At 49.1% G+C, this 27977-nt stretch overlaps 1 protein-coding gene across 5 annotated transcripts in view; it reads left to right on the forward strand.

Annotated features, from left to right (window-relative positions):
* Nucleotides 1-27977, forward strand: part of SIPA1L3 (signal induced proliferation associated 1 like 3) — a 217570-nt gene that overhangs the window by 86771 nt on the left and 102822 nt on the right. For all 5 annotated transcript variants that reach the window (XM_058674384.1, XM_058674383.1, XM_004595068.2 and 2 more), the window contains one exon: nt 2651-2718. The gene's annotated coding sequence lies outside the window, so the exon portion shown is untranslated. The remainder of the gene's footprint in view (nt 1-2650; nt 2719-27977) is intronic.

The raw sequence follows: 27977 nt of genomic DNA on the forward strand, positions 1-27977 counted from the left end.
CGGGATTAATAAACCACCTCTTCCCATAGCCTCCTGGAGCTGGTGGTTTGGGCCTTTCATTTGTTTTTTGATGCCAGTAGCAGGGAAGGTGGCAGTAACATGGCCGGCCAGGTCTGAATTGTATGAACAGCCCTACCTCCACCCCCAATGTGCATGACATAGGATCCTTCCCACAAGAAATGTGTGTGCTGAGTGGGAAAGATGATTCTCATGCGACAGACCAAGGAAGGGAAACAGAGCCAGAACAGCAGCGTTGGGGGACCCCTTCCAACATTGAGTTCCCAAGGCTGAATTGGCTCAACCTTCACACACCTGCAAGTCTGGGTCCCGGGCCCATGGACTCTGGAAGGGCAGTAATTCAGAGGATCTTGAAGTTGCCTGGGGGAAAGCATTGCATTTCTGTTCTCCCTGAAATGTATCATTTCCTTAAGAGCAGCAGCAGCAAACCACAATTGTATTAGCAGTATCTTTGACCTTGTTACTATTAGAAATTCCAAATGTTTCCATACCAAATTACAGTTGTTGTCAGGATTGTAAAAAAGTCATGTCATCTGTTACTTTTTAATTTCTACATTATTTACTCATTTGAAAGGTTGATGGAGAAAGAGAGCTTCCATCTCCTGACTTACCCCCTAAAGCTTGCAGCAGCCAGGGAGGGCCAGGGTAAAGCCAGAACCAAGAACTCCATCCAGGCTCTCACCCAAGTACTTGGACCATCATCTGCTGCCTCCCAGGATGCAATAGCAAGAGGTAGTGGTGGGCCTTGCTCCTGGGCATTCTGAAATTGAATGCAGGCTTCCCATGTAGCAGTTTATCACACTGCACTGCAACACCCATCAAATCACCTTTTTTTAAAAAAAGGTTTTAAAGACTTATTTTTTTAATTTGGAAGGTCGAGTTATATATAGAGAAGAGACAGATCTTCCATCTACTAGCTCACTCCCCAAATGGCTGCAACTGCCAGAGCTGAGCCAATGCCAAGCTGGGAGCTAGGAGCCTTCTCTGTATCTTGCATATGGGTGCAAAAATCCAAACACTTTGGACCAATCTCCACTATTTTCCTAGGCACACCAGAAAGGAGCTGGATCAGAAGTAGGGCAGCCCGGGCTTGAAATGGCACTCGTATAGGATGCTAGCACCACAAGCAAACACTTAACATGCTATGCCATGGCACCAGCCCTTATTTTTAAATTACTGTAGTTACTAGATTAGTCATCAGTCTTATTATTTGAAGCATGAATATTATTGTATGCCAGATGTGGTTTTGTTTTAGAGATGTTTTGAAATTTGATGTAATTGGCTTCCTTTATAATCTTGTGTTGTATTTTATATATATATATATATATATATATATATATATATATATATATATATATATTTGAAGTGATTATGATAAGCAGTGAGAAAGACCATACCTTCCTTTATCAGGCTACCACCATGTCCCAGACAAGGGAAAGATTAAAAACCCCTTTGACTTTCTTGACAAACTCCTGGGGGCAGGATTGCTGACGCTGTCCAGATTACTGGGCTCCTGGGAAGTTGGTTAACTGCTCACCGGATTCCCTCTTTTGGAAGCAGCTGCAGCAGCTGCCTAGCATTTGAGCTTGGCAGTATTTGATGTTGTGATATCAGGGAGACAAGATGTGGAGCCTGCCATCGGCCCTCTCTTCATTGGCCATCATAACAGAGAATGTTCTAGGCAAGAGGTCAAGAGCACATTGCCTCTGGAATCAGGCTTCCCGGCTTCATGTCCCAGTGCTGGAACACTTTTGACTGACTAGGCAACCTCAGTTAATGAATGCTTTACTCCCTGTGTGTGTGTGTTTCCTCATCTGTAACGTGGGAGAGAGAACACCTGCTTCTTAGGGTTACTGGGGATGTGAAATGAGCACAAGAGGCCCCGAGCCAGCACAGAAGACATGAGGGTCACTGCTTGATGGCCACGTGCATACAATGGCTAGAGGTCATCCCTTCAGGACTCATCTTGCAGGGTTTGTTCCGGCCACTGGGGTGAGATTGTGAACAGCACAGCCTGGAGGTGTTCATTCATCCATGAAATAGCTGTCCAAATACAAGCTACTATAGAAAATACTCAGAAGCAGAAATTCATAATAAAAGTTACGAGTCTGGGCAGGAGCTGTTTCTGTGTCATCCCTCTGCTCAGTCGTCTGAAGGCACTGTCCCTATCATGGGCTCCCTCACCTCTCTGCGCTCAGTTCCCTCCCCTGCCCCCTCCCTCACCCTGCGTCAGCCCTAGGGCCTCCTGGCTGATCGTGAGGTGTCCCCAGCATGCTCTCATCCCTAGACCTTGGCACTGTGACCATTCTGTGGCCTGGAGGGCTCCTTCCCAGCTAGTCCCATAGTTGTGACTTCTGTTAGGAGATTTCTGTCACCCACTTGTCTGCTCTGCAATGCATGCGTGAAGGCACTGACCTTTCCCTGCCCTTGTCTTTGATTGTCACCCTCCATAACTTGAGCGCCTCCTCCCCGAGGGCAGGATACTGGTGTGTTCCCAGAGCCTGGCACATGGCAGGTGTTCGGGGACCGTTTGTGGAGGGAGTGAAAACATGAAAGACAGATGCATATTGTAGCAGGAAGGCTCCAAGTAGCCCAAGTTGTAACCTCTCTCTCCCTCCCTCGCTCCCCACAGATGCACAGTCTTTGATATCAGCTCTTCAGGGACACACCAGGACCATTAGTGTCAAGAACGTACTGAGGGTGAGTACCCTGGATCTGTCCATCTGTTTGAACTAGTGCACATGAGCAGCTTCATTATTTAAAAAATTGCAAAAGAGCATCAGGAGTAACAAGCATTTCCTTCACTGCCTTTCCTGTCACCCAAGCCTGCTATGGTCCCTCAGAGGTGAGGAGTCGGATCCGACTTCTCGCCATCCGTGACCATGCCTGCCCAGAGGTGTGCCCCTTGGGGGGTTAGCATGCTGCATAAGAAAAGGATGCCTGCTCTGCGGGTGTTTTTGCCATGTGCCCTAACTCCCCCAGCAGTTGTGTGTCTTGGAGGTAGGTCTTCGTCCAGAAGCATGCTTCAGTGTTCTGCGCTTTTTGTGTTTCACCTTTCTAGGTTCAATTTCAAAATTTACGTAGAATAAAACTCGCTCTGTAGTGACACAGAGTGTCTGTAGTGCAGCTGTGGGATTACCACTGCATCCACATGTGCCGGTTGCTCCATAGGTGCAAGCATCATGTGGGTATGTGGACATGATTAAAGTATGTGTTAGAAATTTTCGTCAGATGGCAGCGAGCCACACAGGAGATGTTTATTCGGACTAGCAAGGGTCCACACCCACATGGAAGGGGGTGAAGGCAGAGAGAGAAGAGCACAGGGAGAAGAGAGGAAGAGAGAAGGGACTCCTGCCGTAGTGGTAGGAGGGAGGCTCCAAGGGAGCAAGGGAGCCTCAGTGTGCTCAAGGTGAAGAGAGATCTAAAGAATGGAAGAGAACTTAGAGGTGGGTATTGGGGTACAGGCCTGAGGGGATTGGTAAACGTAGTGGTAGGCAGGCCAGGGATACAGGATCGCAAGGGATTGGTGGAAAGGGCTGTCCGGTACAAAACTGGGCGTGTAACTAAATAACAGAGACTTTACAAAACCAAAACCCTAAGGGAAGCAACTATTTAAAGCGGTGGCAGATCTAAAATGGTGGGGGTCTCATCAATCTTAGGGGCTAATGTTCGAGTCACTGTGCACAATATGTACGTATGATAAATACCTGCTTACAGTATTAAGGCTGTGAATATGTTATACTGAGGTTTCTGGGCTGAGGGAAGGGGTTGGCGATCTGCAGGAAACATCTCCCGAGTCGGCGCAGTGGAGTGGCCTTGGCCCTATGCCATTTCATTTGCAGCGAAACATTTCTGGATGCAGGTGCCAACCTCTGCTGGAAGAGTGTGGAGAGAAGGCAAAGGACAAGAGACCCTGACAGTGTGGAAAGCAGGCCATTCTGGCATTCAGCCTCAGGTGGGGGGCCATGCTGGCCAAGCCACCTAGGCCACTCTGTGGAGTCCAAGAAGCTGAGTGAATTTACCCAAATCTCCTGCCTCTCCACTCTCTCTTGTTCCTTCACCCTGCCAGAGTTGTGCTCCTGCTTATTTGTGGGACAGCCTGTAAGGGTTACACGTCCATCAGAGGTACTAAAGAAGCACAGTAACTTTCTTATTTGTAAGTAATTTTAAAATTGCCCAGAAGTAGCAAAAGTGTTAGAGTTCACACACCTAAACTTTGTCCAGCTCCCCCTTCTGTTCCCATCTCATGTAACTGTAGCATAATGTAGGAAATGAGCACTAACACAGTGCTAGTGACTAAATTACAGACTATCAGATTTCACTGGTTTTTCCGCTGATATCCTTTTTGTGATCTGAGACCCATCACGGGATCCCACGCTTCATTTAGTTGTCATGTCTCCTTGGCCTCCTGCAGTCTAATGATTCCTCAGTCTCTGCTGGTCTTTCCTGAACTTGACGCTTTGGAAGAGGACTTCTCTGATTCCATAAAGATCTCAGTTTGGATTCCGGTGCTGTTTGCCCATGACTCAATTGAGATGACATGAGAGGGGCAGTGTGTCCTCCCGTGTGTGTCATTTGGGGCTGAGCTGGAACCGTGATGTCCTGCCTCTTGTTACTGGTAGTGTACGTGTGGAGCGTTTCTGCTCTAAGTCACTCTTTCCTCTTCATGACTTGTGGGTCTCTTGGGGGAGACAGCTGGAGACTGCTAATCCTGCTCCTCACACCTGCACCCATGAAGTTTTAGTTGGTGGGTGAGCCTTGCCTGAAGTAACTGCTACTGTGATAGTGCCCTAGGGATGATTTTTCTGTGTTCCTGCTGCCCTCTGCATTTACTCATTGAAAGCCTTCTGTAAGGAAGACCTGTCCTTTCCCCTCAGTCGTTTCTTTCTTTGGTTGTTAATACTCTGTGGACCTGAGATGTTTGTTTTAATCTAACATACTCCTTCTCCATGTGGTGAAAAGGCTCCAAATCCCAGGTGAATTCCTAACATTGCTACTTAAGCTGCAGGAGGACTGACATGGACCTTGAGGAACTGGGAGGAAGGGAAGAGGTCACATTTGTTCATTTATTCATTTCTTCCTCTACCCAGCGAATATGCACCTGAACACTACTGTGGATTCCAGGCTGTGGGGAGTCAAACAACCAGTCAGACAAAACCATTTCCCTAAGGGAGCTGACATTCTACTGGAATATGAAGCAATAACCTAAGAAATGAATGTAGGGTAAATGGGTGATGGCATGTGTAATAGTAGCATATAGTGGAAGGAAGTGGGGATTGCAGGGGTGTTTTAGACAAGGTGATGAGCAAAGGCCTCTCTGAGGAAGCCCTGGTCAGGGAAGAGAGGAAGGCGGTGCCTGATCTAGCTCTTTACCATCCAGGGGAGCTCAGGCAATCTGCTCGCTTCTGAACAGGGATTCCACAGCTGTGGCTCGCAGGAGTCTGTGGTCCCTTACACCGAGCTGGACAGCCCCAGCTCAGGCGAAGCCCATTGCTGCCTTATCACCAGGTCTTCCAGTTTCTCTTCTGCCAAAAGGAGAGAAAATGAGGAATTTTGATGAAACCATCACATTCGGGTAATTTTTAGTGACACACAGTGTTCTTTTTAATGTAATGGTACAATTCCATAGGGTCTGGGATTTCCAGCCAACACACACAAATTCCCACCCCCTGACTGATTTTCCTCGTCTTGTTACAATAGTATAGTCCTTCATAAGGAGTCATGATTCCATCAGTCAGGCACACAGTGTTGTGTGTTTTTCTTCTCCATGCCAGCCTAATCTTTGCAAAATAACCAGATTATTTGTGCTTATTGGAGTGTTAAATTACTTTTTCTTTGTAACAAAGAAAACAATGTGATATAGAAAGAGTAGAAATCACAAAGGTTCAGTAAACACTGTATAGCTCAATTTTTGTTGTTGTTGTTGTTGTTGTTGTTGAAAGGCAAGCAGAGCTCTCATCTACCTGTTCATTTTCCAAATACTTGTAAAGGCCAGAGCAGGAGCCAGGAGTCATAAACACAATCCAGGTCTCACACATGGTGAACCATCACTGTTGCCTCTCGGGGTATACATTAGCAGGAAGCCGGAGTCAGGAGCCACAGCTAGAAATCAACCATGGATACTCCTGTGTGGGACCCGGACAAATTAGCCAGCAGGCTAAACATCCACTCCCCTTACACTTTATTTTCCTCTATAGGGGTCTCCACCTATATGCCTGGGCTTAAATTGGTAAATGGTTACTGTGGTCATGTGCCCTGAGCCATTTGTGCCACTGTGGATGTGTGAGTGAGGAATTCTTGTAGCTTTAAGAACAGAACACCCAATTCAGAGCAGTTCATGTTCAGGAGGCCTGCTTTCTACCCTGTATTAAAAGATCTGGAGGAACGCAGATGCTACCCTCATGACGACAGGTCAATGGCTGAGTAGTGTCAGGGCTGGAGTCCCCTTTGTTTCTCTGGCCCTAGCTATTCATACTCTCGTGGTTGCTGTTGCAACTCCAGGTAGGGCAGGGGCAAGGATCAACTCCGGGGACATCTGTGTTGGATCACTTAAGCAATCCCAGAATCCTCAGACTTTTCCACTTGCATCTCATTGGCCACAGATGCATCCTGTAGCTTCTCCAAGCTTCAAGAAAGGTAGGGTGTTCCCTTAACTATCAGCCTTTCCTGAGAAGGAGGCCAGAGAAAAGGGGAATTGAGAATGCAGTGGGGGTGAGCCAGCCAGCAGTGTCTGACTTCATGGAGGAAGAAAAACAGTCATAATTAATATTAATGGGTGCTGACTCTGTGCCAAGTCTTGCTGTCAGTACTTTCCATGCATGATCTCATTCAGTCCTATAACCACCCTGTGATGTCACTGCTGTGATGTCCCCCAAAAAATCGGGAACCAAGAAGTAGTCTCACCAAGCAGAGCAACTGGGATAGATACTCTTACAGTGTACTTCCAGGTGCTCACTGTCAGCTACTCTGCTTGACTGTGTCATTAGACGTCAGAGGGTCCCAGGCTGCTTGCTTTCAGGGCCTTAGTTTAAGTCCTTCCAGCAAGGCATGACATTGTGGCACATCAAGTCAAGCTACCACCTGCAGTGCTGGCATCCCGTATGTGCCAGTTCAATTCTTCACTGCTCTGCTTCCAATTCAGCAACCTGCTAATGTTCCTAGGAATGCTGCATTATGGGGAGCCAGATACCTCAGTTACTATATTCACATGGAAAACCCAGACAGAGTCCCAAGCTCCTGGCTTTGCTCTGGCCCAGCCACAGCCAATACAGCCACTTGAGGAGTTAAGCAGTAGATAGAAGATATGTCTACCTCTCTTTCATTCTCTCTGCCTTTCGAATAAATAAATCTTGAGGGGCAGAGGGGAAATCTTTCCAGCAGGAGAGGAGCAGTGGCACATCAACTGGCACCATGAGGGGAGTTTTCTTGTGAATCATCTTCATTGGTTCTGGTCCATTTCTGATGAGCAGCACCAGCTGCAGGTGCTGGCAGCCTTCAGGGATTTGCAAGGGACTGTGAAAACTGCTCCTGGCCTTGCTTTTCCAGAAAGACTATACCTGTACTATGAATTATCCTTCCCAGAATGGAGTTTCCCTGGAGTACTGCTTATTGATGCTGCACACATGGAGTGTATGCCCACTCTCTGCAGGTGTGTGTAGTGTAGGGCTGCGTCGAGGCTGGGATAGCCTTGTGGCTGGGTGAGTCATGTACTAGTGGGGCTTATTATGCAGTAAGGGAGGCAGGCCCCCTCAAACATGACAGCCAGGAGTGCTCAGAAAACCCAGCCAGCTGGGGCTCAGGGAGTGTTCCTGGAAGCTGTTTTTGTTTGTTTGGTTTTTGACTTGGGAGGAGAAGCAGGAATTGGTTAAATAGCTTCCCCCTTCCACATCTCTCTGCAACAAAATTCTCAATACAGCTTTGCTTTGTGAATTATTATTCTTTTCATCTATAAAATGTAAGGATTTGGACTCTGGTTTCCTTCGATCCAACCAACTGAGCCACCCCTACCAGGCATGTCCCACATTTCTGGTCCTATAGCTACCACTAGGCTTACTTAGCTTCACAGTATGCCAGGAGAGCTATGCAGTTAAATGACCTAGAATGGGAGGAGTTCTCACAGAGGGCTGTAGGAGCTCGGAGGAGACACTGCTCATGAGATGCGTGATGCGCATTGGACTTCTCAAAGGAGGCAGAATGAAGCATAAGTTAATATGATGACCAGGAGCCCAGGAGTCCAGTGACCTGGCTCCAACTCTCAGCTGGGTCAGTGGCTGGCCCTGATGGGCAGCCTAGCTCTGGAAGCTCCCATCTTCTCCTAAGGTTGTTTTGAATACTAAAATGTGGCCATGGATTTTATGTAGCTAGGACAGTGCTTGACACAAATTAATCACACAGACACGACAGAGGATGATGATGGCAGCTTCTCTTCATTAGCCCTAAGTTTAGGCAGTTTAGTCACCAGCCTATGGAATAATCACCATTATTTACTCCCCAATGCAACCATGTGCCTGCCCAGCCCTGAGCTGGCAGGATGCCTGTTGTTACAGGACTGTGTTCTGAAAGTGAAGTTTATACAGCCAAGGCTGGGCCAGGAGTTTTGTTGGGGTATGTTAGAAGCCCATAGCTGTTGGCTCCCTGGTCCTCTTTTTATCTAATCCCCGAGCTTGGGCTGCCCTTGACCTCCATGGCCAGAACGCATGGATGCTCTGCTCAGCCAATCAGCCAAGTTCCAAATTAGACCTGACAGTGTGATTTATTCTCCGGGATGGAGCCGGAGAGCAGAGCCCCAGTGGGTGATTCCGCGGGAAGGTTGTCAGCCCGAATTAGCCAGGATCCTTCACTCGGCCTGGCTGTTTTCAGCTGGCTCTCACTAATAGGGTTGTCTAGGGTGTTGCTGGTTTCTGAGCATCCTCTGCCTCTTTCCCCCTCCCCCGACCCCAGGGACTGGAACTTGACTCTGGTTGTTGAGGAGCTGGACTTGGTGAGGGGTACCAGTGAGGCAAGCCCTGGCGGAGGAAGTCAAAGCACTGGATCCTTCTATCTGCCCCATTAGGAATTGAAAACGGTAATCTCTTGGGGTGGGAGGAAACGTTCAACGTTCTGTCCCTTACAAGCCCAGCTTTTCATTGAGGTTCAGTCCTCATCCCCAAAAGACCATCACCTCATTTCTCACCTCCCAATTGGTGATGACAGCACCTCTGGCTGCCTCCCTCCATTCACAGGAGTGTCAGTGGCAGCAAGATTCTGCAGCACTAAACCAACCCTGAAATCCTGGACATGGGCACAAGAACTCGCCATTTCCTGCAGCACAAGGCAGGTCAGGAGGGAGGCTTGACCTTCTACTGCACGGACCCAGGCTGACACTCTCTCCCTTGTCCTGAGGCTTCACAGCTGAGACACATGGCCTCCAGGAACACCGGGGCAGTAAAGGTTCACACTTAGATGACAAAGCCTAGCCCAAAGTGACATACTCACTTTCAGTTGTACCAGGTCTAGTCGTGTGATTCTCCCTGACAGCCAGTGGTCTGGAAATGAGGGTGATACCTAGTGTTCAGTGAGTGGTGAACCACCCGGCTGTGGGAGACCGGTGTGGTGTTTATTCAGGACCTACTGTGTGCTGGGCCTTTTCTGGGCTATGGAAGTACCAACAGCAGCTGCCGTGTAAGATGTCATGTTAAGTGCCTTGATGGAGTATCCCAGAGGACCATGAGAACATACCCCTGTGATGGAGGCAGGGACTGATATGTTTGGAGAAGTCAGGAGATGTCCATCAAATCAGAGGAGCCCTGAAGGGATGGGTGGACATGGGGAGCAGCATATAGCATCAGTGTTGGCTCTGGACTAGGAAGGAACTTGACTTTGAAGAAACTGGAAGGAAGTCCTGAGCGAGAGGAAGGGGGGCGTGGGTTGAGGCAGACCATGCAGGGCTGGTGGGTGTAGGGAGGACTTGGCTGCCTGGGACACCTACCTTGGGAGCTGGCGAAAGAATTCAATGTGTTCAGTCATTCCTTTCAGCAACTGCTGAGTTTCTTCTCTCTGGCAGGCAGTATTTCAGGTACTGTGGACACAGGCAGTGAACAAAACAATTATCCCTGTTCTCCAGAACTGGCCTTACAGAAGGGGAAGGGATTTTACCTGGTGAAATAATCACTAGAACAGTGTATGAGAGAGTGTGTGGTTTGATTGCCTTTTTTTTTTTTTTTAAGGGATTGTTACTGAAATTGGCTAAATGGCTGGATAAATGTGAAAATCTAGAAGTCGTTATATAAGCACTTGTTTTGATTCAGATTAATCATTTCAATGTGGAAAATCAATGGCAACATTGGAAGATTAAGTATATCCATATAAATTTATCCTCCATAGTGGCTTTTAGTACATTTTCAGTGTTACGGTATAACCATTTGGATTTTGTGTGTGCTTGTTTGCTTCGTTTTTTGAGGAAGGAAGAAAGTTCATTGCCGTCCACAGGTTCCCTGGGCCATGGCTAAGGCCAAGAGCCTAGAGCTATCATCCACTGTTTTTCCAGGTCATTTGCAGGAAGCTGAAGCAGCCAGAACTCGAACCAGCTCCCGTATGGGATGCTAGTGCTACAGGGGAAGGATTAGCTTGCTATACCACCGTGCCGATCCCTCAAGGGATCTTTAAAGTGCCTATTTGCAGATTTAACACACTTGTGCTTGTAGAATCAAGGCTTTGGAAATAGTAAGTCTTTATAATACCTGCTTCCTTTTTCATTGTTGCCAAAACTAGCAACATTGTAAGTTTTTAGAAGATAAAGTGTCTTTCCCAAAAAGCACTTTGTTCAAAATACTTCGAGATTCAAAAACAACCAGCCAATGCTGGAAAATTTTTGAAACACTTGTATATGTTTTTTTTTAAGATTTATTTATTTTTATTGGAAAGGCAGATATACAGAGAGGAGGAGAGGCAGAGAGGAAGATCTTCCATCCAATGGTTCATCCCCCAAGTGGCCGCAACAGCCGGAGCTGTGCAAATCTGGATCCAGGAGCCTGGAGCTTCCTCCAGGTCTCCTACACGGGTACAGGGTCTCAAAGCTTTGGGCCATCCTCGACTGCTTTCCCAGGCCACAGGCAGGGAGCAGGATGGGAAGCAGGGCTGTCAGGATTAGAACTGGTGCCCACAAGGGATCCCGGAGCGTTCAAGGTGAGGACTTTAACCACTAGGCTATCGCGCCGGGCCCTGTATATGGTTTTGGATAATACATATTATCCATGAACTTTTTGAAGTACCCATGTTACTTCTAAAGATAGTATTGAAAAAAAATCTTGCTTTATGTTTGGGTTTACCACATTTCCAAAGTAATTAGGTTAGCCATAGACAAATAACTAGCTCAATGATGTTGGCCTTTTTGCCGTAACTGGTTGGTGCTACCAAGTTCTATTACTTCCCCGGCCTCATTTTGTTCACTCAGCATCGATTTACTTCCTTTTTGCAGAGGCAGTAGTAAAGATGCTTTGGAATGTGTTGAAATTCCAGCCCTCTGCTTCTACCTACATAACTGTGGCCGAAGCACCTGACCTCCCCTTTGCTGTTTCTGTAAAGTGGAGGCAGTGATGCTGACTGCCTCATGAAGTGGCTGTGGACATGGAGGGACTCAGTACAGATTCCCAGTTCCAGGTGGAATGTGTCTAAGCTGGCATGCCGGTACCAGTGCCCAAAGCCCATGCAGTGAGTAAGCAGTGCTCAGACCCTACCAGGATTGCGTTTCCAGAGCATTCATAACTCTTAAACATGTGGCCCAGGAGGCATGGAAGGGGATCATACAGCTATCTGTGCAAAGCCTAGTGCCTGGCATGGATAAATGCTGTGTCAGTATTAACCTCTTATTACTGTTACTAATATTATTTAATGTGCATAGCTCAACATCCTTAATCACCATCTTGGAAATGCAAATGATGATCACAGTGAAATACCATTCCACACCCACCTGAGTAGGTAAAATAAAGACAACACAGAAGAGATGAGGTCAGAGTTCTGCATGCCACTCTGTAGTGGTGGGAGGGGTCTCAGCAGAGAAGGAATGGGATCCAATCTGTGATGGGCAGGAATGGAGCTCCGAATGATGACAAGATTTTGACCCAAACACCAGGGAAAGGCACTGAGTTGCCAAGCAGCAGGGGTTTGTAAGGAGCTGCAGAAGATGGTGTGAGAATCTAGAATGCAGCTGGGAGGCCCGTCAGTGCCAGATGTCTGTTCAGTAGCTGCGTGAGCCAGCCAGGGGGCAGCTGGATGTACAGGGGTGCTTCTAAGAATTCACAAAAACAATCTGCTTCTTCATGCGTTTTCCTGAACTTTGTGAAGCCCCTTGTGCCAGTCTGGCACTGAGGGAAGCAATCCCAGTGGCAGGAGACGTGAAATTCCTCAGCAGACACCTGGCAATAAGAGCCATTGGCCCTGGATGGGGACGGGTCCTGGGACCCCATCAGGACAGGTATGCATAGAGAAGGGAAGAACTGTCCAGAGAAATGGTGAGGAATCAGCAAAGGAGGCAGGAGGAGAGCAGGTGAAGGAGGGAGATGAGGCGCTGGGAGTGACAGCCAGGTCAGGCTGCGTGAGAGACATGGCCTGTGACCATTGCCCCAGGAGACGACATGAAAGGATGTGACCCCACGAACTTCAGTTATTGCTGACTTTCTAGCACTTAGGCCACACCTGACAGGATGTGCAGTAAAAATTAATTCAGTGTCTTTGGTGGGGCTTGGGAGAAAGCCAACCTAGAAGGTTGGCATGCAAGGTATTCGTACCAGAGTGTGACAGAAATGTCTTTTGTGGACCTGGGCTTCTGTCCCCAGTGGGTATCAGGGAAAGGGATCGCTGGAAATGTAACCCAGATACCCAAATGCCTCCCAGGCCTAGCATTTACTGAGTGCTTGGTGCCATGGACAAGACTGATGGAGCCTCTCCATCTGTAAAACGCGGATAGCACTGTTGGCCTCATGAAGCTGGTGTGAAGGGCCATTGAAATGATACCAGGCAGCACTGCAGGTGTTTACTATGTGTGACTCTTGTTAAAAGTTATTCTGACATTATTATTCTGACTTCATGGTCCTCACCTTCCAGGGAGAGCTGTAGGTGTCAGATAATCACTCAGATAACCACACCATTTATCTGGTCATTAAGCCATGAAGGAAAAGTGCAGGGTCCTTGAGCAAGAATATCGGGGTGTGGGTCTGCTTCCAGGCAACAGTGGGGATTGGAAAGTCCAAGGAGGCATTTCTGAAGAAGCAACCTGCCAAGCCTGTGGGCAGGCAGGTGGCTGGTGTGTGCAAAGGTCCTGGTTGGATAGAAGTGGCTGCAGTGAAGAGAGGCCAGTGTGACCATTCTGAGTGAGGGGAGAGTGGAGCAGCAGGTCTGGGCACCCTGGGGTCCCTGAACCCCAGCAAGGGATGTGGACTTTCTGCCATAGGTCCTGGGACACACACAAGGGTTTTTGTAATTCCTTCTTTTTCACTGGAAGGTTTTAAGGAGAGACATGTCACAGTTGTCTTTTTTCTTTTTTTTAACTCCTTTATGTACTTTCAAGATTTGGTGTCCTGAATCCCTCCCTCAGGACAGCCTGATGTCCTGACTCACCTGCTCCCCAAGGACAGTTTGTAGTGATTGCAACCAGGCAGAGTCAAGGTCAGGTGGCCCCCACCACCATCACCCGTGGCACCCAGAAGCTTGTCTGTCCTCCGACCACTCAGTGTGCAAGGTGGAAGGGAGTTCACTTGGTGTGTGAGTCTGGAGCAGAGGAGCCTGGCCCAGACCCCTCAGTCCCTAGAAAGAAACCGTTGGCTGTTCCCTCTGGGCCACTTGTGGCTCAGCAGACAGGCTGTGTGGCACTGCCTCTGCCTCTGGAAGACTGCAGGCCTGCAGAACTCCCCATCCTTTCCTCTCAGAGTGGGGCCCCACTTGCCTTGTGACAAGGAGGTCCACATTTCCCCCAACACCTGGAGCCATGGCCAGCTCTCCCCCACATTTCCTGGTTTCTTTAAGATGCTGACCCATGTGCCTCTATCAGTTCCTTTTTCCCCCAAGGCCTGGCAAGAAGCAGGGCTGGCTGGTGAGGAGAGTTTCCATGTCACCTTTTTGGGTCAGGAGTTTGGGGAGCTATGCCCCAGTCCCCCCAAACCAGGGCCCACATGGGTCATCCAGCTGCCCCCTCCCCTCCGCTTCCACCTTCGAGTGACATCAGATTCCCAGAGTGCAGGGAAGCACAAGTACGCTGTGCAGCTGTTCCAGCCCTTCACTCAGCACCTCTCCTGCCCATGGGCGTCTGCTGGTTGCTGGGGAGGTGAGGGCTTTGTTGTCCCTTCTGCGGTTGTCCCTTCCCGGGGCTGTCCACCTGACTCTCAGAGCAGCGTGTGCTCTGACCCTGGGGGAGGCTGCCTCCTTTTAGAGCATCAGGCATGCTGTGACAACTGTGGCTTCTTAGCAGTGCCCTCAGGTGGCTGAGCGTCTCTTACACGATGTCTTAACCACAAGGGTTCCCCCTTGGCTGGGCCCTTGCTGCTGAGATTGTGACACACACTTGCTCACTTCATCCTCCAACATCCTCCCAGCCAGGACCACAGCTGGGGAAACTGAGGCACATTTAAGTCAGCAATTTGGTAGAGCCGGGATCCAGGCCCAGGCCAGTTGGCATCCTGTTCATTCTGCTGTGCCTCCACCAGCCACTCCCCAGCTCGCTCTTTCTCCACCCCCTCGCGCCATCACATGATCGCAGCTCCCTGGGTGTTCTTGTAGCACTTAGTGCAGTTGATTGGATTGTGTATTGCCTGTTGTCTACACCCTTGTGCCATCAACTCCTACTTGAGAATACAAAATCAGGTGTCTTGCTGTATCCCCAGCATTTGAAACAGTACCTGCCACCCAGGAGCTGTCAAGTGAGCTAACTAACCTACATCACTGATAAGGATGTAGAGGAACGGGAACTCTCAGATGTTACTGGTGGGAATGTGAAGTGACTCCACCACCCTGGAAAATGGATCAACACTTTCCTAAAATGAAACATACAGCTATCGTGATCCAGCCTTTGCCCTTGGAGACATCTTTCCCAGAGAAAGAAGACTTACCCGTATGTTCATGCTAAAACCAGAACACCGTTAGCCACTGCTGCCTTCATTCATGACCAGAACCTGGGCACAGCCTGCAGATGAGCTGTTAAGGAAACTCAGCATGGTGCAGCCATACCATGCAGTGCCACACAGCAGTGAAAGGGAGCAAACTTGATACACCACAATTTGGATGAACCAGATTTTATGAAGTGAAAAAAGTCAATTCGAATGGTTACACACAGTGTGATTCCAATAACATTTTGTAATGGCAAAACTAGAGGAGAATAGATTAATAATTATCAGTGGTTAAGGATTTAGAGTGGTTAAGGAAGGAGATAAAAGGTCACACACAACGATTCTTTGCCGTCCTGGAACTGTTTGTATCTTGATTGTGGTAGATACACAAACATATACTTTATGAAAGTGTGAAGAACTGAGGCTGGTGAGTGCATAGCGGGTGAAGCCACTGCCTGGGTGTGGGGGGGTCCCTTATGGGCACTAGTTCACATTCTGGCTGCTGCAGTTCGGATCCATTTTCTTGCTGGCAGACTGGGGAAAGCAATGGATAATTTGGAAATCATCCAGGTGCTTGGGCCCTTTACCACTCATGTGGGAGACCCAGTTGAAGCTCTGGCTCCTGACTTCCACTTGACCCAGCCCCAGCTGTTAAGGTCATCTGGGGAGTGAAAGATTGTGTGTGTGTGTGTATGTTTCCCCCACCCCTTTGTTTCAGATAAATAAGTTGTTACTTTAAAAATACACATATTTTATGGAACTGAGTAAGCACACATTCAAATGAGTACAGATCATTAGTCTGCCTCAGAGTCAGGGTCTTGGTTATGTATTATACTATAGTTACATAAAACAGCCCCATTTACGAAATGGGCAAGTGTACATAGTATCTATTGTTTTTAAAGATTTATTTATTTTTATTGGGAAGGTATACAGAGAGAAGGAGATAAAGATCTTCCATCCTCTGGTTCACTCCCAAGCAGTCACAGTGGTCAGCACTGAGCTGATCTGAAGCCAGGAGCTTTTTCCAGGTCTCCCATGTGTGGTAGGGATCCTCAGCTGCTTTCCCAGGCCAGAGAGAGCTGGATGGGAAGTGGAACAGCCAGGATTAGAACCAACTCCCATATGGGATCCCGGCACGTGCAAGGTGAGGACTTTAGCCATTAGGCTAGCACTCTGGGGTCGTATCTCTGTTGTATCTTGCAACTCCACATGAAGCTGGAATCTCAAAATCCTCAAGTTGGGGGGTGGGGACAGCAGAAGATAGCTCAGGAAAGGCCAGAAATGGGCAGGACAGAGCACAGGCCTTGAAGGCCAGGGGAGGAAGATGAGTGACTGTGAGGTTAGCCGTGGACTGGTTCCGGGAAGTGGGTGGCCCTGCCTAGACGCCGTGTTTCTCAGTGACGGCCCTAGCTGCTGCTATGGGACACTGGGATCAGAGATGCAGGAGAGAGTGCTGCCGCAGAGGGGTTTGCATGTAGAGGAAAGCCACCCAGCAAGACAGCTTCCTGTGGGCTGGGATAGACCAGCCTCCAAGAGAGGCTGAGATAAACTCCCACATGTGCGCTTGCCAACCCTGCACCCGTGTTTGTCTATCCAGTTTGGAGGGCAAGAAAGGAGCTTTTGGTGCAAGGAAGGTGCCATCAGTCACCTGGAAAGAAATTGCTTAACAGTCCAGGGCTGTCACAAGACCCCAAACACACCCATGTCTCTGGGACTCACCCCTACAATGGGAAGCCAGGAGAAACAACAGTTTGGAATGTGTGTTACGCAGTCATGGCCGTGAGTCAAAATTCATCAAATATACACTGAAAATGGGTATAGTTGATAGTGTACACAATTAAACCAGCAAATATATACCATCAGGTAATAGCTCACATTTATCGAATTTCTGGATGTCAGGCTCTGTGCTAAGAACACTAAATGGGTTAATACAACATCAACAGTAGAGGGAGTGCAATTCCAGCCCCATCACTGGTCCTGGGTCACGGGTGGAGTGGTGGCCACCCAAGGGCAGACCTGCCTTTGGGGCACCCATCCTTTTGCTGCCTCTCATCTCAGTTGCCCCGCATCCTGGTGTAGCACTGGCCCACTGCAGCCAGGATATCTCGCTGAAGTCCCCTGTGCCACTTCAGAGATCCCAGCAGCAGCCCAGATCCAAAAGTCCAATGTTTGCCAAGGGAACTGAGAGCAGCTGCGGGAGAGCCAGGCTCGCATCTCTCATCCTGAGCTCCAGGCGGCTGGACATCAGCCCCCTGCCGGTGTTGGGAGAGACAGAACACAGACGTTGGCTAGAGCCCAGCTGTGTACAGAATGAGAGAAGGGAATTAAATTGCTGTGCAGGCCTTCCCAAGTGCTGTGTACAAAGGGCCACGTGGAGCAGACTGGGACGTGCCACTTGGGACTGCAGACGTCGGGGGTAATTGGCCTTTCCCCGGCAAGTCTCTAGTGGGCCATGTTCTGTTGGCAAAGGTTTGCCCTGTTTAACAATCAAAAGGTATCTAGCTGGTTTGTGGTCTTACCATGCTTTAGTTGCAAGTAATAGACCATGGTGTCATGCAGCCAAATGTAAAAACATCTCTAATACATTCTACAAGACCTGATGAGTGGGCCTTAGGCAGGGTAGGGATAGCAGCCCTCATGTGGCTGTCAGGGACTTGGGTTTTCAGTTTTGGTTTCCTTGTAGGGTCCAAAATGTCACTGGAAGCAGTGGTGTTAGGGTTGCTTGCTTTCATACAGTATGGGGACCAGGGAAGGGTGGGTAGGGGATGGGTAGAATAAACCCTGGCCCCTTCTTCTGTGGGTTAGGAACCTTCCCTTCCTTCTGTAGTTGGTCCCGCTTGCTTCCTTGTGTGCCCTCCTCCCAGGCAGTAGGATCACTAGAGGAATGACGCATTTGACGGGCTGAGCTCCGTCCTCTTGGGGGCTGGGGAAGGAGGATGTGGGAACACCGCAAGGAACCAAATGCCTGCAATGGAGGGGAAGGCTTCCAAGCTCAGTTCCTGCCCCCGGCTCAGGTCCGACTGATTCTGTAGTGTCTAAGAACAAAGAAATGTGGTTTTCTTTTAAAGAACTACAGGGACCTGTGTTCAGTTTCTGCTTCCTGCCTGCTGCACCCTTGCAGAACCTCACCAAACGGGTCAGAGAAGAAGAGTCTGGCCATCAAAACGTGTCAGCTCTCCTGTCAATGGGGGGTTTTTACGTCCCTTCTTCATCCTCTGTCCCTGCCTCCCTGCCCTCCCCCTCTGATATGTCTGCAATGTGTCTGTGGTATATGTATGTGTACATATCCTGACAAACTGTATGTTGAAGTTGGAGTAAGCAGGCAGCTTCCATTAGCAGTCACCTCCCTTTGGTTCATTTCTCCTGGTTATCACCCGATGGCATGTTAGAAACCCAGTCACATCGCGCGGTGTCCGTGATGCGCATCTGCCACACTGCCTGTGTCTGAGGTGGAGCACACGAGTTGTACCCAGCTTCACACATCTGCAGACAGCACATCGGTGGTTAGTGTCCGCTGACCTGTGTGTCCTTAGGAGCTCACAAGGGATCCCCCCCAGGAGCAGGGGTGAGCGTTCCTGGCTGCTGGCCATGAGGGTGCTCAGCCCACCTTCCCCATTTGCCTCTCACCGCTTGCCACCCCCACTTCCTGATTTGCATCCATCGGAAGGCTGTAGAGTAGGCTCTGACGACCAGGGTGGCTGCACCCCACGAGTGGCTCAGAGGCAGCAGGGCTCGGTTGTGAAAGACACATTCTGGAGCCAGAGAGAACCTGGGGTCATGTCCTGACCATGCCGTTCAGCTCAGCAAGTTCCATCTTATTTCTGATCCTCAGTCATCTTAAACACAAAACCAAAATGATACTAATATCTACATCCTAAAGCATTTTGAGGATTTAATGAGCTAATATATGTAAGCACTGAAGGTAGTGCCTAGCACATAGGATAGGAAAGTATTTTCGCTATCATCATCATAGTTGAACTTTAAGATTTCAAAAAAATCGAACATTTAGTCCTTGCTTTTAATTCACTTCAGAAATACCACCTGTGGAGGCATTTCTGCCTTCTCTCTGGTCCTTCCTTGGGGACTGTGGAGAGAGATTACAAGCAAAGCAGTGGAGGGGCAGGCAGGTAGCCTGGCATTTGAGCCACCCATGTCCCACACCACACTCCCTGGGGTCCGTACCCAGCTCTAGCTCCTCACCTCCACTTCCTGCCAGTGCAGGCTCTGGGGACAGCAGGTGATGGCTCAAGTGACCAAGTCCCTGATACCTCCATGAGAGACCTGATTGGCGTTCCTGGCTTCTGCCTGGCGTAAACTGTTACAGATATTTGGAGAGTAAGCCATCAGTGTGTGTGTGTGTGTGTGTGTGTGTGTGTGTGTGTGTAAGCACTGTGAAGCCAGATGAGGTAAAATTGGAACACTTTGCTCCTGTCTTCCTTGCGTCCTGTCTCATCTGTTGTCCAAAGGTGAAATAGCCATTGTGAACAATCTGCCAAGTCAGCGGTACTGTTAGGGGCTTCTGGAGCCCACAGGCCTGCTGCTTACTGGCTGTGTGACCTTAGACAAGTGGCTGTGCCACTCAGTCCTCAGTTTTCCTCAGCGGTACAGTGATGGCAGTAACTGTGGCTCTTACAGTGCTCCCTGACTATGTAATATGTTACATGTATGTAAAATGCATCAAACATGAGAAGAGTCTGTATTCATGCGTGTGATTACCATTATTACTGTTGCTGTTGACCAGACCTTCCACATTGGGGAATCACATTTTCTCAAATGTACAGTGATACGTGCTGCTTCATTAAGGCTAATGTCTGTCGCTGGCCACTGTGTCCTGGGTCTTTCCTCACCATAGTCTGCTAGATACGTCCTCTTTCTTTTCAGTGGCTACCCATGGTTTTCCAGTTCGAGTGTGTCAAGGTCTACTTAATGAGGTATTTAAAATTAAAAAAAAAAAAAGCTTGTTTAAGGGGGGCTTGCATTGTTTAGTAGTGGGGTAAGGCTGCCTGCCACTTGTGCCACCTATATCCCGTATGGGCACCAGGATTTTTTGTTCGTTTGAAAGGCAAAATTGAAGAAACAGAGCAAGAGAGAAACATCTTCAACCCTCTGGTTCACTCCCATATAGGCACCACAGACATTCATCATGTGGGCGGCAGGGTCTTGAGCATTTGGGCTATCTTCCACTGCCTTCCCAGTCACATTAGCAGGGAGCAGCTGGGATGTGAACCAGCACTCACGTGGGATGCTGGCGTTGTTGGCAGTGCCGTGACCCTGCTGTGCCAAAACACTGGCCCCATTAATGAATTCTTTTTATAAATAGTTATTTTATTTTTACTTGAAAGGCAGAGTTAGAGAAGAGAGACAGCAAGATCCTTAATTTGCTGATTTGCTCCCCAAATGACTACAATGGCTAGAGCTGAGTTGGTCTAGAGCCAGCAGCCAGGAGCTTCAGACAGGTCTCCCACTTGAGTGCAGATGCCAAAGGACTTGGGCCTTGCTCTGCTGCCTTCCCAGGTCATTAACAAGGAGCTAGATTGGAAGTGGATCTCCTGGGACTCCAACTGGTGCCCATATGGGGTACAGCACCATAGGTGGAGACTTAGCTTGCTGTGCCATAATACTGGCCCTGATTAGTTCTTTAATTAGTGACTCCAAGAGTGCCAACTTCTGTTCTCTCTCAGATAGTGTAGCAGTGCGGAACCTTGTCCAGGCAGCTCTGGGTCCTTGGCGAGTGATTCAGCTGATGGTGGGATCTCTGGTATGTGGGTGTGCATGATTTTAATTCAATGAGCTCACAAACTGCCCTCAAAGGTTTTACCGATAGAATCTGGAGTACTCACACCAACAAATGTGGACCTGTTTTATATTACCTGTCAGCTTTTTTTTAAAGTGGGGAATTGCAGACATTTACAGGGTGGAAGAGTGGGCTTTGCCTCTCATGACCGTGCTTGTCACCAGATGGCAGCCACCAATGCATGGCAGCCCTGTCTCAGCCACATGTTGCCTTTGGGACATTGAGAAGCAGATCTCAAATACCACTTAACTATGTTGAGGGTCTGCAGGCTCCACCCCACAGTGAGTTTGTGTGTCTTGGAAGAAGGGGAATGTTTCCGTCAGGTGATGCTGTGCCGCTTCTCCTTGGGTCCTCAGGTGCCCCTGAAACAAACACATGCAGAGCACCTGTGAGGAAAGCAGAATCCACCCAAAGTATTTTTGGCAGAGGGATTTCAGTGCAAAGGATTTTGTTCAATAATTGTCAAGGGTTGGGGGTTTGTTGTGCAGCTGGTTGGGTGTGCATTCCACGTGAAAGTCCCTCCTCTGCTCCTTATCCAGCTTGCTGCCAGCTCACCTGGGAGGTAGGTGAAGACGGCCCAAGTACTTGGGTTGCTGCCATCCATGTGAGAGACTCAGATGGAGTTCCTGGTTCCTGGCTTGTGCTTGGCCCAGTCCTGCCTATTGTAGGCATTTGGGGAATGAACCAGCTCATGGAATATCTCTCACTCTTCATCTGCCTTTCAAATTAAAAATAAAATACTCCAAAAGTAAATTTTGGAAGATCCGAGAAACCAGAAAAAAGGCAGTTGTTACCTGAGCAGTCGGTGCTGCAAGGTCATTTGGTGGGAAGGCCTAGCCTGAGATGCTCACCAAGGTCAAGGGGAAGGAGAACCACCTGGGTTCCTGCTACTGCCCCCACCTCCATTGGCTGAACCTACCAGGAATCCTGGAAAATGGAGTTCCCTGTATTTCAGAGCTGAGTAGGCAAGGGATTAAATAAGAAAGTTCATTCCTATTTTACAGATGAGCAACCCAGGGGGCTGAATGGCTGGTTGTGGGCACATGGTTTGGTAATCAGTATAGCTCTTGACACCATGGTCCCTTGGTCACCATAGTAGCCTGAGGCAGCTTTCGGAGATTGTATACCAGCTGCTGGTCCCTGCTATCCAGGCCAGACCTCTGTGGTTCCAAGTTCTTCCTGTCTGGGACCATGAGAAAAGCCAATTTTGAGAGCACAGGTGGCATTTAGTTGGCAACCACACACTCAGCGGGTCATTCGACACATGGGTTGGGGGAGCCGTATTGTGTGCCTTCCATCACCTGGTAGCTTTGTGGAGGTGCAGGAGCCTGAGGGAGAGGGATGGTGCCAGAAATTCCAACAAGGAGGTCCAACAGCAATGTGAGAGCCAGCAAGAAGTGTAGAAGATCGCTTACCTGAAATAGTTGCCAGCCAGAAGCAGTGATGCATGCTAGTATCCATGGGCCCTCTCGTAATGCTGGCTTTATTACAGGGACCTGCACTTAGGAAATTCTCATAGGAATCCTCTGAGATCGATTCTATTGTCAACCCTGAGGGTGACATCACTTCCCTCAGTCACAGGGTTAAGGAGCCAATGCACCAGGTGTCTGTGTAATGGTAGTACCAAGTGTATAGTCCTTATCCATAGTGCTTGGGTTTGGAGGGGCTTTTGGAATATTTGTACAAACACCATGAGATTTTGGTTCTGCTTTGTTGATTTGAAAAGCAGAGAGACCTTCTGTCTACTACTTCAGTTGTCAGATGCCCTCAAATACCAGGGCTAGACCAGGCAAAAGCTAGGATCCCAGAACTCCACCCAGGAATCCCATGTGGGTAGCAGGGACCCAAATTTGTGAGCCATCACCTGCTGCCTCCCAGAAATGCTGGATCAGAACTAGAGAAACTGGGAGTTGAACCAGGCATTCTGGTAAGGACTGCAGGTGTCCCAAGTGCTGACTAAAGCACTGAGCCAAACACCTGCTGCTCTGTCTGCATTGGAACTGTTGCCCGTCAAATGTGGTCAGTTGTAGAATTTTTCACTGTGGTGTCCTGTCAGTGCTCAAAAAGTTAGATCTGGAAGTATTTCAGATCTTCAGATTAGGAATTTCAACCTATAGAAGTAAGAATAGCTGCCAGTAGTTACAGTGGTTTTCTGTGCCAGGCTCTGCCTGCTGAACTCGATGTATTGACTCATTTAATCTTTACAATAACCCTATGAAGGGTTGCTGTTTCTGCTCTCTCTATAAATTAGGCAGCTGGGGACAGAGGCGTTAAGTTACCCATCCAGGTCACACAGCTGAGCGCGGACTCATACTCGTGAAGCCTAAGTTCAAACTGAGTAAGAATTAAGAATGAATATCTCCCTGCATTGTACTGCTTGCTGTACTTTTTCAGATTTTACCTCATTAGAGAGTCATTAAAACAGGTGATGATCGCCATCAGACAGTGGGGGAAATGGTAAGAGACAGACAATGGTGACAACAGCCAGCACACATCCCGGGCCTCGTGCAGCTTCTGTGCTAATAAGTAGTCCACACATTTGATTTTTGAAGCATGTTCCATAACCCCATGAGGTGACACTCACAGATGGGGACCCTTAGCCTGGTCCCTTAGAAGTAGCAGGAGGAGGGATTAACACTGGGGGCCTGGTGCTTCACACTCCGACGCCTCTGCTGTGCTCTGAATGACTCTGTTTGGTCTCCAGGGATATCAGTCAGGTGCCTGCTGGGGTGGGCAGTGCGCTTGTGCTGAGAGGCAGCAGTGAGCAAAGTGGTTTTTATGCCAACCTTCAAAGGAGCCTGCTCTCAAGTCCTGTTTGGTTACAAGCAAAGCTGATGTGCATTTGTGTGTGTCTCTCTCTCGTCTCTCTCTCATCCTGAGAAAAAGAAAGGTACAATGACATAGCAAAAAGGAGAAAGGAATTTTCCATCCACTGAGTCACTCAAACTAGGAATTCCAATATGAGCTGTAGGTGCTCCAGGTGGAGGCCTAACCCATGCCACCATGCCCACTCCTGTGCATTCTAGTTGCTTGTTGGAGACAACTCCATTCCCAGTGGCTTATTGAGCCAGAAACCAAGGGTTCTGGGATCATTCCTACAGCTCTATACGTCAGGATGCCAAGACTATGCCTCTGAGCTTGTCTTGGCCTTTTCTCTTGGTGGCAAGTTGGTGACCGTGGCTCCAGGTTGTATCACCTCCTCTCCCGGCCATGACAGGGGAAGCAGCAGTGGCCAGCAAGGGCCATTCATCTGGAAGCTTCCCTCTATTTCTAGTAGACTTCTCAGCTGGAGAAGTGGGTGGCTTCCTCAGCTTCAGAATTGGCAGGTGAGCAGAGAAGGCAGCATGGATGGTGGCAGACTGACAGAATGTTCGGCCCAGGGGCTGAGCTTTGCCCTCCCCTCAAGCCTGGCTCCAGGGGCCTCCCCTTGGGCCTCACACATCTGCAGCCACACTCAAGTCAGAAAGCAAGAGAGCCTAGAGACCAAGAGCATGCATCCTGAAGCCAGCCTGCAGGGCTAGAACGCAGCTTTGCTACTTAGTAGCAGTGTGCGCTTGGGTATAATACTTCATTCTGTGCCTCAGGTTCCTCAGTTTCTTTTGGGTAGAATTTGAGTGATAGTGCTGCCCATAAAGAATGAATGAGTTATTGCATGGGAAATGCCTAGGACAATAGCTGCCACATGGTTTGCTGTGAATGTCAGCCAGTATTATTATTATCCTTCTGTGAATGTTTCTCCTACTCATCATGTGTTCCTGGGTATCTCCTTGATAGGCCAGTACCTCCCAGAGTGGGAGACAACTAGACATGGTACCTGACCCTCAGGCCTTGGTTTTAGGGGTTGGGAGGGAGGCAGTGCATCTATGTGGAGCCCCCAAAAGCATGCCAGCCAACCCATCAGGCATGAGGCACAAGATGAACAGAACGTCAGAGAGTGGTCCAAATAGGCTGGGCCATCAGGGTTGCCCAGGGGAGTGGTGCCCACTTGATTGGAGAAATCAAAGATATCACACAGCTGGTAGATTTGGAAGTGAGCCACAGCAAGGGCCAGGCTTGCTGTGCAGAGCACTGGCAGCTCATGCAGGTGGCACACAGGTGAACAGCAGGGAGGCTGTTCCAGCTACAGAGAACTGGGCGTGGCACGGAGTCCTGGCACGTGACTGGCCTGTGAGTTACAGCGAGCTTGGGTGGACAAATGGGCTTTGAATCTAGGTTTTTTCAAATAAGTCTGAAACTGAGGAACCCTTTCGGCCATGAGGAAAGGGCTCTGATCTGAAAGGGGAGTTCCATAGCCTCAATGGTGGAGACAATTAAAGTGCTGGCTGGACGCTGACTGGACACTGTGCCTTGTGCTTTGCATGCATTCCCATGGACCCCACACAGCCTCCTGCGTAGCTGTGTAGTCCTCCCCACTCTTCCACAGTTACACCACCTGCTATGCACTGACTCCTTCAGGAGTGTGTGTGAGCACCTGATGTGAATCTAGCTGCGGGGGACTAAGCAGCAAGGAGTGCATGGTCTGTGGAGCTTCTGTTTCTGGTGGGGATGGGCAGGGCCCTGAGTACCTGGAGAAGCAGGTGGAAGCCAAGTTTCCTTCAAGCCAGTGCTCATCACCTGCATTGAGGTGATTAAGAATGCAGGCTCGCATCCCCACCTCATCCCTACCTCATCCCTGCCTGACTCTCAGAGACCGTGGGCTGGTGACTGTCCCATTGAGCCTCAGTTTGCTGATCTATAAAATGAGTTCCGAGGAAGACTTCTGTCCATCAGTGTGGCACTGTTAACATGTAACAGAAAACCAATAAGCAGTGGCTTCAGTAAGGCATAATTGGTCTTTCACACGTGGCAGGGAAAGGGGTGTATAGCAGGCAGGGCTGCTGTGGGAGGGAATAGGTTCCTCTGGCTCCTCACTTTACCATCTGCAGCCTTTTGCCTTCAGCCTCCCACTCACCAAGCCTAAGGAGGGTGGAATGAGCATGTCAGGGGAGGCCAGCTCCTTTTTAGGGAACCAGTAGCTGAGCCTCCTTTCCTCAGACCTCCACTTACCTCTCATTAGCCAGAACTGGACACAAGCCTAGCCTTAGCAGTGAAGGGAGCACTGGCCGCTCTCTGGGGAAGAAAACGCTTTGGGCAGGCATCCTGCTTCCCAACACATTTGGGCTTCTCTCAGGGGAGCAGAAGGGGAGGGTTTGGAGGCAGTGGAGTCCAAGATGTGTGGCACTGGAACAGCCCCCAGTGGAGGGTACGGATTTCTGAGAGTATGCTCTCAAGCCCTGGTTGTTGGTGTCAGTAAACACCACTGCTTCGTGTCTGGTTTCCTACTCGACCCTTTGGGAGTGGCACTCCCTCCTGAGGAACGCTGGGAGGAAAGGCTTCCTAATGCATCCCACCTGGAGGCAGCTGAGGCTGCCTCAGAAAATTGCCAGGTCTGCTTAACACTGAGCCCCGTCCTGCCAGCTATATCCCAAGCCTACACGTTTGTCTCTCCCCTCTGGTCTGAGGGCAGAGGAGAGCAATTGGCTGTGCCACTGTGGATACCATCTGGCCTAGTGCCCAGTGCTCAGCTGAGGAGTGAATGCCTTAATGTCCCTCTGCATGGGGGGAAGCAGTAAGACCGACCCCACCACCCCTGTTCTGGGATAGGCCACTGGTGCCCCAACATGGATAGGGCTGCACAGCCTCTGCGTCCACCAGATTTGTCATCTCTATGACACTTCTATCAGGCCACTTGCCCTCTGAGACCTGCAGTGGGAGCAAACTTTCAATCCTAAAGGCATGGAAGTCTTTGGACCTGCTGCTCATCCTTCTCACCAACCAGCACCTCTCTCCTTGACCAAATAAGCACTCAGCATTCCAGGCCCTTCCATCAGGTCCTCCCTGTTCCCTGCCTTGCCGTGCGCAACTGTGTACACTTGGAGTATCTTCAGTTCTTGTTTGTCTCCTCCTCTAGTGAAGGGGCAGAGAAGGGGGCACCCTGTTCATGACTTTATTATTATGGGGTACATGGGAAGAGCTCAAAAATAATTCATGAGTTTGGTTGTCCCCCACCCCTCTTATTTTGAAGGCGCATTCATTGAAAGTAATTTGGAAAATATGTATGGGGGTATAAAGAACAAGTTTTCCAGACTCACAGGTCATTTTAACATCAAATGTTGGCATATTTCCTTCTAGCTGTTCTTTTTCTTAGTGCATCAGTACACATAGATATGCACTGTCACACAGATGTGACAGATGTGGGGTTGGTTCTGTTTTCCCTTTTTATCCAATGCCATTCATTTTTCCCTTCATTTCTCTTTTCTTTGGGACCAGTTCTTGAGAAGTAGCATTACTGGCTCAGAGACTAAGAACATTATAGAAAGAAAAGGATATATACATATTTACTTAAAGGCAGAGTTATAAGAGGAGAGAGGGAATAACAGGGAGCGAGATCCTTCATTTGCTGGTTCACTGTCTAAATGGCCACAACGTCCAGGGCTAAGTCAGTCTAAAGTCAGGAGCTAGGAGCTTCTTCCAGGTCTTCCTCATGGTAGCATAGGCCCAAATATTTGGGCCATCTTGCATTGCTTTTCCAGGCACATTACCAGAGAGCTGGATCAGAAATGGAGCAGCTGGGAATTGAACCAGCACCCTTGTGGGATGCCAGCACCACAAGTAGTGGCTTTACATGCTATACCACAGCACTGGCCTCAAGAACATTTTTTAAAGCTAATAAGATACATAGCTTTCATATCCATTTCCTGGATTTGTTTGTTTCCTGTTCCTGTCCCTGAAAGGCAGCAGTGATGGTTCATGGAACTGGGGCCCTTCTACCCCTAGGGGAGACCTGGATGGAGATCTCGGTTTCTGGCTTTGGGCTGACCCAGTCCAAGCCATTCCAGGCATTTGGGGAATGAATTAGCAAGTAGGAGTTGTGTCTGTCTGTCTCTCTCTCTCTCTCTCTCTATCTCTTTCCCCTTCTCTCCCTCTCTCCCTCTCTCCCTCTCTCCCTCTCTCCCTCTCTCCCTCTCTCTCCCTCTCGCTCTCTCCCTCTCGCTCTCTCCCTCTCTCCCCTTCCCTCTCTCCCCCACCACCTCTTTGTTTCTCCCATCTCC

Source organism: Ochotona princeps, chromosome 16 (assembly GCF_030435755.1).
Source record: "Ochotona princeps isolate mOchPri1 chromosome 16, mOchPri1.hap1, whole genome shotgun sequence".
In the NCBI taxonomy this organism is placed as follows: Eukaryota; Metazoa; Chordata; class Mammalia; order Lagomorpha; family Ochotonidae; genus Ochotona; species Ochotona princeps.